Below are 12120 nucleotides of genomic sequence, written 5' to 3' on the forward strand. Positions count from 1 at the left end.
GATTCAACGGGGTCACCCCCACGCTAGTGGGTCCCGAGCAGGCTCTGGTATTAGAACAAGAAGTAGTTACTCTTGTAAAGAAGGAGGTCATCGAGGTGGTCCCTCCGCACGAGATAGACTCTGGGTCCTACAGCCGTTACTTCATTGTTCCGAAGAAGGATGGGGGGTTGCGTCCCATTTTATATCTGCATCTATTGAACCGCTCAGTCATGCGACTGAAGTTCAGAATGCTCACAAGCAAGTCGTGTCTCAGATCAGGTCCGAGGACTGGTTTGTCACGATCTATCTGAAAGACGCGCATTTCCATATCTCCATCCTTCCTCATCACAGGAAGTTCCTGAGGTTCGTTTTTGGGGGCAAAGCGTACCAATATTGTGTTCTTCCTTTCGGCCTTGCACTCTCACCCCGTACTTTCACGAAGTGTGTGGATGCTGCCCTGGCTCCGTTGCAACTCCAGGGCATCCGCATGCTCAACTACATTGACGATTGGTTGATTTTAGCTTGTTCAGAGCAGGTAGCGGTTCGACATCGAGATGTCGTTCTCGCTCACATGAGAGAGCTGGGGTTAAGACTAAACGCCAAGAAGAGTGTGCTTTCTCCATTACAGAGGACCACTTATCTGGGCGTGGTGTGGGATTCGACCACGATGCAGGCACGTTTGTCTCCTGCTCGGATCGAGTCGATTCTCACTACAGTCAAGAGAGTGAAAGAAGGCCAGTCACTCACTGTCAGGCAGTTTTAAAGACTGCTGGGTCTGATGGCAGCTGCGTCCAACGTGATTACTCTTGACCTGCTGTACATGAGGCCACTACAGTGGTGGCTCAAGACCAGGGGGTTCTCCCCGAGGGGAAACCCGCTTCGCATGTTCAAGGTCACGCGGAGATGCCTATGTGCCTTAGACATGTGGGCCCGGTGCTGGGAGCTCTTTGTCGCCGTGTGACGCTAGCGACAGATGCGTCCCTCACCGGCTGGGGTGCGGTCATGAGTGGCCACCCTGCCCGCGGTCTGTGGAGTGGTCGCCATCTAATGTGACATATCAATTGTCTAGAGATGCTGGCCGTGTTTCAAGCACTGAAACACTTTCTCCCAGGCCTGAGAGGTCACCATGTGTTGGCCCGCACCGACAACACAGCGGTGGTCGCTTACATCAACCCCCAGGGAGGTCTGCGTTCGCGCCGCTTGTACAAGTTAGCACACCAGATCCTTGTGTGGTCCCAGGACAGACTCCTCTCGCTGAGAGCAATGCACATTCCTGGGCATCTCAATATGGAAGCAGACATCCTGTCGAGACAGGGGCTGAGGCCCGGGGAATGGATGCATTTCAGGTGGACTTGTTTGCGACTCAGAACACATCGCACTGTCCCCTCTGGTTCTCTCTGATTCATCCAGCTCCGCTGGGGCTGGATGCCATGGTACAGACGTGGCCGAAGCTTCGTCTGTACGCCTTTCCCCCGATTGCTCTGCTCCCAGGAGTTCTGGAGAGAGTGAGCGGGGACGGAGTCCGTCTACTGTTAGTAGCCCCGTTCTGGCCGGGCCGAGTATGGTACTCGGATCTGATTTCCCTTCTCCATGGGAGATTCCCGTCAGGAGGGACCTCCTCTCACAGGCGGAGGGCACGATTTATCACCCCCGCCCGGAGCTGTGGATGTTATGGGTGTGGCCCCTGAGGGGGCACAACTAGTAGCTTCTGGTCTCTCAACTGAGGTTGTTGAGACCATCCTCCAATTCAGTGCTCCCTCCATGAGAAAACTGTAAGCGTTGAAGTGGAAACTTTTCACTTCCTGGTGTAGAGACCGCCAGCTCAACCCAGCTAACTGCCCAGTCGGTACAGTACTGGAGTTCCTGCAGGCCCGTTTCTCTACAGGGTTAACCCACTCCACCCTGAAGGTTTACGTGGTGGCCGTTGCGGCCTACCACACCCCTCTCGGTGGCATCTCAGTGGGAAGACACCCCCTGGTTACACGTTTCCTCCGCGGTGCGCTGAGGCTGAGGCCTCTCGTACGATCACGTGTCCCCACGTGGGACCTAGCAGTGGTGCTAGAAGCTCTCTGTAAGCCTCCATTCGAACCTATCGAAGAGATTTCTGATCGCCACCTTACGATAAAGACTACCTTTCTTCTGGCGATATCTTCTCTTAAGAGAGTTGGGGATTTACAGGCCCTTTCTGTGGCCCCTTCCTATCTTGACCTTGCGCCCGGTCTGGCCAAAGCATTTCTGTACCCTCGTGTGGGGTATGTCCCTAAAGTCCCCTCATCAGCACAGCAGCCCATTGTACTTCAGGCCTTCAGTCCTCTTCCCTTCAGGGAACCAGACTAGCAGAAGCTTAATTGTATGTGTCCAGTGCAAGCACTGAAAGCATACGTCCACAAAGCTGCTCTGTGGAGGAGGGCGGACCAGTTGCTTGTGTGCTACGGTCCCCCTAAGAGAGGTCTTCCAGCAACTAAACAGACCCTCAGTCGGTGGATAGTGGATGCCATCTGTTATGAGTCCTCTGATCTCCCCTCGCCATTAGGGGTCAAGGCTCACTCGACTCGAAGTGTGGCAGCCTCTAAGGCTTTTTTAGCGGGTGTGCCTATGCAGGACATCTGCAACGCTGCGGGGAAGAGGAACGTCTCAGGTTACGTATGTAACCCTGGTTCCTCGAGGGAACGAGACGCTGCGTCTCGGTGCCATACTTCCGGCGTCCCTGTCAGCGCTTGCTTCCCCTAGCGTTTTCCAACGCAGCGTCTCGTTCCCTTGAGGAACCAGGGTTACATACTTAACCTGAGAGGTTTTTCACCAGCAACTCCACTGTTAATAAGTTTAAATAATAGAGCTTGATGGCTTCAGCAAAAGCATATACCATTGAATAGCAGTCTTGCAGCTCACAGCAGGTCTGTCTTTAAAGGTTCATAAATTATTGTTAAATTCCCCTGTGGGGAACATTTTTACTTTCAGAACTTGACTGTTACACTCTATTATAGTTTCTGCATATTTTAATTTTCCATGACGATGATAAATGTGATGACCAATGAAGTTTATTTGCAGCTACTACTGAGCATTCAAAAAAAAAAAAAAATGGACTTGAACAGAAAAGCAGAGCATTGTCATTTAATGTAAATTCTGACCTGTTCCTATGTCATGGGTTCAGATGACTTACAACTTTTACGGTAATTTTAAAAAAAATTTTTGGGCTAGACACCAGTGGTGTAATTTACAACAGTTCCGATGGGGCAGTCTAGCTGGCAACAGAGCCGATCCTCCCTATGTGCAAAATACGCAAGCTGCGTAGGGTCCCCGAAACACATGGGGGCCCCCTTGCTCTCAAAAATTATTTAATTTTAGTTTTGTTTTTGAATTTGGCCAGCGGTTATGAAAACATGAATGATAATGTATTTTAATGCGGTGCGCGGTCTCCCTTTCTATGTAAAAATCAGTCAAATCATGTAATGTGAATGTCGTACAGTCTTGCTCGAGACTAAAAAAACGAGTTGAAAGCATACCGAGCCGCGGAAGAGACACTGTTTCTCAAGCGCTTTCCACGAGCGCGATTCTAGATGGAGTGAAACACGGACAAATGCGTTTCATTCATTCGTTCATAAGCACTCATACCCCACTCCAACCCCAACCCCACCCCCACCGACACAGTTTTGCATAGGGCCCCCAGAAGTCTAGGATCGGCACTGGCTGGCAAAGTACTTCAATCACTATACAAATTAGTGTATTAAGCCTAACATCTTACTATAAAACTTACTGAAATACCAAAAATAAATTCAACAGTTTATCACACACTATTTTTTATTTTTTTTGGAAAGTAGTGCTTACCACTTAAATGCTATGGGGTGGTTGCCAGGGCTTAATGGTATAATTTATTTATTCAGAATTTAGCATTATTAAGCAAAATGCATCCAAGAGAGTCATTTTCGTTCAATTTCCAAGAGGGTCAGTTTAGGCCTAAACACAATGTTTATGTATTTCAGATACAGATTTTTAACACTCCAGCCGCGCCGATTTGTGTAGTCATGACTGACCCTACATTTGCATCTCCAAATGATGCTCATAAAAATCAGCCATGGACGGTGAAGCAGAAACAGAATGTGTGCACCCCAAGCTTTTGCCTTTTTATCAATTTTTGAGTCATGTTTTTGGGGCAAACACACGGAAATGGTTTATCAATATTGCAATATTAGAGATGCATATGACATGAAAACCAGAAGAGGTTTGCAGAAGAGAAAGAATCGTTAATGGGTTGGCGGGGGAATATATTTTCTCCAGAGCCAAACACCATGAGAAAGCCATCATTCCAGTGAGCTGACAGATGAGGAGGATGGCTCATTTGTATGGTACATCATTTAGCAATTTGCCCTCTGACAACAAACCGAATCGTATTTCATATTTCTTGTCGGCCTCCAAGTTCCTCTGGCAATTTAATTATCTTTGTTGAATTTCTGTTGATGATTCATTTATTTTAGAAAAATTAGAGGTGTGAGTAATGAAGCAGAAGTTGCATGCCAAAAATATCCATGCACATCAATAGGCACACCTGTAGCGGCTGTCATAAAGACATCTTAGAAGAAACTTTAAGTTTGTCTGTATCAGTTGCAAATTGTGGTAAATTTGGCCTACAGACACCATTATGCATGTGAATTACAATATTAAAATGTCTGCCAGGGCAAATGCCCCCTCAGGACGATCCAAGTGGCCAAGTTATGCAAGGAGAAGAAATCAAGCTAATAACAATGCATCTGCGCACCGTTTCAGTGGTCAGGTCTGGAAATGGGAGATTTTGAATTGCAAATAATATCAGATCAATAATGCTTAATAAGTAAATACACAGATGGTGATCTTGCACATATTAGCATAATTTAAACAGCACATCTGTACGTGTGTGTGTGTGTTTGTGTGAATGTGAGTGTGTTTCTATGAGAGAAGGAACCGGGAAAGATAGAAATAGTAAGTATGTGTCTGCATCTATGTGTCTGCTTGTGCGTGACTGTATGTGTGTCAGCGTGTGTAACTTAAGGCTGCCACGGCGCCCCAGGGCACTGTCTGGACCGCTGACGACCTGGCTGACACAGACAGGACTGGAGCAGCTAGTCTGCTGCACAACAGGTTGCGCTAATAACTAAACCTGCCAAGTCTCCGAGGCTAAAAGAGAAGGTGGTCTACATATGGAGAGACAGTTTCTTCACAGATTCGTTATTATGTAGTTGAGATTGTAAGTAATTAAGTACTTAATAGTTTCCTGATTTAAATTCACAATTAATCATTTTCATTATACAACAGTAATTTGATTGGCTGAGTATCATTCCAAGAGCACTGATAACAGTTCAATAGGACTGGGACTTTTTACTTTTTTACAGTTTACATTCATTCAAAACACTGTATCATTCAGGAACGAAACAAGTGACTGTCTTCATGAGTGAAACATTGAATAATTTGTTGAACTGATGTATTCAAAAACACAGTGGAAGCAATGGTTTATTCTGTATTGGCTTTGTTTGGAACTATTTTTGTTGGTGGAAATTTGCCGAGCAATGGAAAATTGACTGCACCTTAAAGGAATAGCTCACCCAAAAATAAGAATTTGCTGAAAATTTACTCACCCTCAGGCCATCCAAGCTGTAGATGATGAGTGTTGCTTCATTGGAACAGATTTGGAGAAATGTCTATAATTTATGTCATCAATGGATCCTCTGCAGTGAATGGGTGCCGTCAGAATGAGAGTCCAAGTAGCTGCTAAAAATATCATAATAATCCAATTCAATCAATTAACATCTTGTGAAGTGAAAAGCTGTGCGTTTATAAGAAAGAAATCAATCATTAATGTGTTTTAATTTAAAACAGCTGCTTCTGGCCAAAATATGAGTCCATTATCTATAATAACGCTTTCTCCAGGTAAAAGTCCATCCCATGTTGTCTTCTCACATCAAAATCCACTAACACATTTGTTTAGAACAGTTTGGACTGTTTTCACTTGTAAACAGTGCTTTACCTGTCCATATTTCTTTACTGATTCAAACGAGATGACTTTTTCACTGGAGAAAGCAATATTATGGATAGAAGACTCACATTTTAATCAGAAGCAATAGTTTGAAGTTAAAAATGATAGTGATAGATTTATTTTTCACAAACACAAATCTTTTCACTTCACAAGATGTTAATTAGTGGACTGGAGTCGTGTGGATTACTTGTGGACTACTGTAATGGTTTTATCAGCTGTTTGAACTCTCATTCAGACGGCACCCATTGACTGGAGAGGATCCATTGGTTAGTAAGTGCTAATGCTAAATATCTACAATTCTTTTCCAATGAGGAAAAATAAACTTTAGTTTTTGGGTGAACTATTCATTTAACAACATGTTGTGAGTTACTCCTATTCTTGTTTACTCAACTGTTAAAGCAAACATTTATTGTGTTGTGCTTTTATTTTTATCATGTACAACTGTGGTGGATATGAAGCACCTGAGCTTGTGTAGTAATTTAACCAGATAAAGACAGATGCTTTTAACGGCTGTCAGTCTGAAAGCTATTCATTTGCTCATTTTTATTTCAAAAAGACATCTGTGCTGAAAAATAAACTAAAAGACATTTGTATCAGTTTTAAACCATCTGATGATCTGCAGTACAGAAAATAAGATCTCTCAGAATCAGTTTAGACCAGACAGAACTGTCATAATCTTTTGATATCATGCTTTCAGTAATACACTGTATTGTTGCATGCTGGTTGCAGCAGCCTACAATCAAATAATGACTTTTTTTGGTCTTTTGTACTTTAAGAGCAATTCTCTTCTACATTTAAATGGCACAAACATCTTATCTGAAAATGACATTCATAATTATTAGCTTTTTCTAACAATCAACAATTAGTGAACCTCAACCTCAATTAAAGCATTAGTCCTCAGGTGACGGTTTGTAAAATGGGTGTTCCAGTAGAATAATTAAAAGTCATATCATATGACTTCTTCATATTAATTTAGAGAATCTGTGAATAGGCAATAGAAAGGTGTCCAAATATGCTTTTATCCAATCACAGCTCACAGTGATACCATCACTTAAATGGTTCAGTCCGGCTCTTTTTCAATTGTGCACTTAACTTCAGCTTCAAAGCTGCAGTGCTGTCGAGTGAATTGTTCATGAATGGATAATGCAATGAGAATTAACACTGTTTTCCTGCAACTCATTGTTGTAGCCAATTTAATGAGGGTTGAGTGTATGCCGTAAAATTAATTTACCACCATTCTGCTGGAGAGGGACCTTATAATTACACTGGTGTTTCAGGCCTCGGCTTTTAGTGAAATATTTTAATAAGCACAGTTTCGCATCACACTGTTTCGCATTTCATTAACAGTGGCCCTGTTCTCCCATCTGCCATTCTCTGCTTCTGAATTTAGCTCCATGTTCCATGGAACATTCCGGCATTAGCATAATGGGAGAACTGTTGCACTTTAAGAATGGCACAAATACCAGCGGGCATAACAAATAGATCGTACGAACGCAGCAATGATGGGTTAGTGCGAGATTTGATGAACGCACACTGATGTCTTGTTTTTGCAGCAAAGCCATTAACAAGAAAAATATAAGGCAGTGGAATATCACAGTGAAGTGTGATTTTGAGAAAGGTCCTGTGTTTGTGACAAATGAGTTGGGAAGTGGGCACACTACAAAAGCCCACTGCTAATTTTGAATTTGGCCTTTAAAATAGAACGAACGCAGAGACTAACGATTGCCAAGGCCGTATAAGGTTTCAGAGGATACTGAAACTCTTCTTTGCTTAGAATACAATTGAGAAACAATAACCAGAAATTCCATATGTTGTGCTTTCTCAGAGATTTTATAATGCAAATTGATATGCAAATTCATTTATACACACTACCAGTTTCAGGTCAGAAGGTTTTTTTTTAATAATGTTTTAAATTTTTTACTGACAGACAAGAAATTCACAAGATTTCTATTTCAAAGAAATTCCGTTCTCTTGAACTTTATTCATCATGTCACTCTTTCCACAAAAATTTTAAGAAGCACAGCAGTTTTGAACATTGATCATAATAAGAAACGTTTTGAGCACCAAATTAGCATATTAGAATGATTTCTGAAGGATCATGTGACACTGAAGACAAAAAACAGCTTTGCCATTATAAGAATAAATTAAAATTTTAAATATATTAAAATAGAAAATAATTGTAATAATATTTCACAATATGAAAGTTTTTGTATTTTTTGCTCAAATAAATGCAGCCTTGCTGAGCATAAAATACGTTTTGATATAAAAAAAAAATCTTACCGACCCTTTTGATCTTTTGAATGGTAATATATATGCCACTTTATTTTCAATAGTAGTACTAAAAGTTCTGTTTTATATGCTGAATTAAATTTTTTTCATATTTTAAAAGTTATGTCTACCATATGATTCAACGCTAATGAGTGTATTCTTCGCATTTACATTTATTTTGTTTAATAAATGTATGAGTTGGATTAAGCTACTTTCGTGAAATTGCAGACATTTCTGGAAGGATGAGTCTCAAAGCGTGATTTCCCTGTTCTTACAGAGCCGCCCAGGATTTCAAATTGTTTTGCAAATTACAGGAGCATAGCCCTAGGAGCACATTTTATTAATATTTATGTGCACATTAATCTGTGGGAGCAGCTGTTTGACCTCCTCTCAATGAGTCATACATAATAGATGTTGGACTGGGAGATGCCATTATACGGAGGGAGTTCTGGGCACAGTTTGCAATGTGAAGATCAGTACGGCCTGCGTGACTTTTTATAAAAAGCTACAGAATTAAGACTCCTGACTGAACTGACTAAACTGCTCACAGCTGGTGATGTCTCCCTGCTTTACAAAAGACATTGACAAAAGTGGGCTGTGCTAATCAAAGGAAGAATATGTGGTTTACCGCATTCCAAGAGGAATTATTTCCTAAAATTCAGCTAACCTATTTCTTGTGTTGAGTTGGGGAAGATGCCCACTGTCACAAGTAAACATCAATTAACAGATCTGCCAGATTGTTTCACATAGCCTTGGAGGCACTTGCTACAGTTTAGCAGTTTCTTAATTACTATTTGTCCTCTGAGGGGAATTGTTTGAATAGCTTCACGTAGTGCCACAAGATCAGTTAATTGTTGTGCGCGGTTGTATTCTTGGCCTCCTCTGTGAGTAAAAGTGAAGCAGTGGATATCACAAACCCCAAGGTCACTTCATCGATGCAATTTCACGACACACTTCTTATATTATGAGATATTTGAACAGTTAAAGAAAACTAATACTGAACCATGTGAGACACTGTAATCTAATCTAATCATCAGCATTGTTGCCAACTCTTGGCATTTAATGTTGATTAATAATAGTTATAAAACGATTAAACCCTCGATTAAAGCCTATTTATTAATTTAGCAGATGCTTGTTTTTATTGAAAATAAAATTTATTAAAATAAATAATATTTATTGAAAAAATGTATAAAAATTAATAAAAAATCTAAATAAAATTTTATTTGATTACTTTTTTATGTTTTTTACTTTATTACTTGTAATAAACGTTAACTTTTATTACGCACGCACGCACACACACACACACACACACACACACACACCTTATTTCAGCCAGTTGCCAATAGCAACATTTGTCATTTTCATTTAGATTAACTTTATGTACTAGAATAATTAAAACTGAAACTGAAATAAAACTCTATAATTACATTGTAATATTTTTTTTTTTAAAAACTCACAAAATAAATAAAAACTAAATTACTAAAGGGATGAGAAGATGATGATACTGACGAGCTTCAAAAAAAAAAAAAAAAAAAAACTGGTCCGTATACTACCCCGCTCTTTTCCACTTCTTCAGTGTTAAAAATTGTACAAATCTAAGCGTTAATAAAAATTTGGCTTGGCACATAAATTTGGCTATGTTGACAGATGCCACTACTGAATTCACTGAGTTGAATTCAAATTCTATTGTCAAAACCGACATCTTTAGGGGAATACTAATTGATTTTACAATATTTGACACCATTTGACACACAACATTGATACTAATAAGAAATGTTTCTTGAACATCAAATCAGCATATTAGAATGATTTCTGAAGGATCATGTGACACTGAAGACTGGAGTTATGATGCTGAATAGTCAGCTTTACCATTATAGGAATAAATTACATTTTAAAATATATTGAAACAGAAAAATATATTGAAACAGAGACTTACTGACCCTAAACTTTGGAACGGTAGAGTAAATACATACTGTATGACTTAACTTAAATGCAAGTAACAGCACTGAACTGACTGAGATTAAACAAGGCTTTAAATGAGGCTTTGAACAATTAAATGATTTAATTGAGAAAGAAAATGTTATTCTATTTGTTAATATAAAATGATTTGAACATGATGCTGTTTTTAATATAAGGAAACAGAATAATATTTAAAGGAATTCAAGAAAAATCATATAAATTATTGCGAAACACCTATATATCAGTTATCACAATACATTTAATAAATTAACTGGGAACACTTTACAATAAGGCCCATTAGTTAATGTTAGTTAATGGATTAACTAACATTAACAAACAATGTGCAATACATTTGTTACAGTATTTATTCATATGTTTTAATGTTAATTAATAAAAATACAACATTAATTAATAAAAATACTACAAGACTCAGGGTTAGTTGTAATATCAGTGAAACATGTTAGAATTTACTCCAAACATTTTTTGTTTTGTTTTTTGTTTTATATCTTTCTTTCTAAAGAAAAAGGGGGGTGGGCACTGTGCAACAAGTATAGGCTACGCTCGTTTTTGTGACACTCTTAATGCATTTTATTTATTTTCTTTATGTCTTTTCATTGTCTGTTTGATTACGTCTTTAATAAATTTTCCCGTACATATTTTTGCCATATGTACATTAACTGACAGTCCACTGATAAGCTACTATTAAATATTGTAGAAACACAATTTTCTGTAAAGTTGCTTTTCAACGATTTGTATCGTGAAAAGCGCTATACAAATAAACTTGAATTGAATTGTCTTTATTTGATTAAATCCATCTGATCGCACAGGCGCCTCACGCACACACAAGCAACATTCCACCGTTGCCTGACATTTCAGCTATTCATCATAAAACTAAAATGCAGTCAACCAAACATAAAAGTTACACTGTTTATTTTAAAAAGGTCCGCTGTAAGATCAGCGTGCAGTGCCCAAACAAACATTTTTGCGCATGTGAAGGATTTTACACGGATTAGAACATGAGTGAAGTATAAAGCCATGTTTAGGCTACATAATAAATAATAGTTATGCAAACAAATGTTACAAATATGTCAAAAATGGAAACATTTGTGGTATGAGACAGGCTCTTGAGCCCAATGCTGTTTCAGTTTTGCTTTACATTTGTATGCTGTTTATAATGAATGCCATAGCCTAATTCAATTTATTTTATAGTTGAATATATAATTTTATAACTACTTATTTTTCATTCTTGTTCTGTTCTGAATACAGTTAAATTTAAAATATTTTTGTAGAGTGAGGGGATAGGCTGTTTATATTTACGAGTAGCCTATTTCAAAATACATTTAAATTACATAAATTAATGTAGCCTAATAATTTGCAGTTACAAGGTTAATGGGTATTTTTGGAGTAAGATCAATTTCTCTTTGACGAGATACTTCCTCTTTTTGGCCGGTTTCGTTTCTCCGTGTCGTAAACTCTAGGGCAAGGCTTCTAAACCAGGGTGTTTTTAGGGGCGTGATATGCAAATGACGATTGTTTTCTGCCGCCACATTTATCAACATGCGATCATTCGTACGATGAGATTGGCGGCATACAAATGTTTCATCACACGTGAACTCTGTTTCAAGTTGATTTGTGTGCACGGATCTGCACTCGTTTCTACTTTAGATTGATAAATGAGGCCCATTGTCTCTCAAAAGAGAGAGTCGATTCTGAATCGCCTTAATGAGTCGTCATATTTTCGAATCTTTTGCCTGTTACCGGTATACGTCACTGAGTAACACATTTGCATAATCCCCGCCTGCCCGCAAAATACGAACAGAGACCTGCCCACAAACACTTCCGCTATTTAGTGTGTTTACATCATATTGAGAAGATGCTGTGTTCAAGGATACCACAGAAATACAATTCAA

Source organism: Sinocyclocheilus grahami, unplaced genomic scaffold (assembly GCF_001515645.1).
Source record: "Sinocyclocheilus grahami isolate Dianchi unplaced genomic scaffold, SAMN03320097.WGS_v1.1 scaffold1508.1, whole genome shotgun sequence".
Classification (NCBI taxonomy): Eukaryota; Metazoa; Chordata; class Actinopteri; order Cypriniformes; family Cyprinidae; genus Sinocyclocheilus; species Sinocyclocheilus grahami.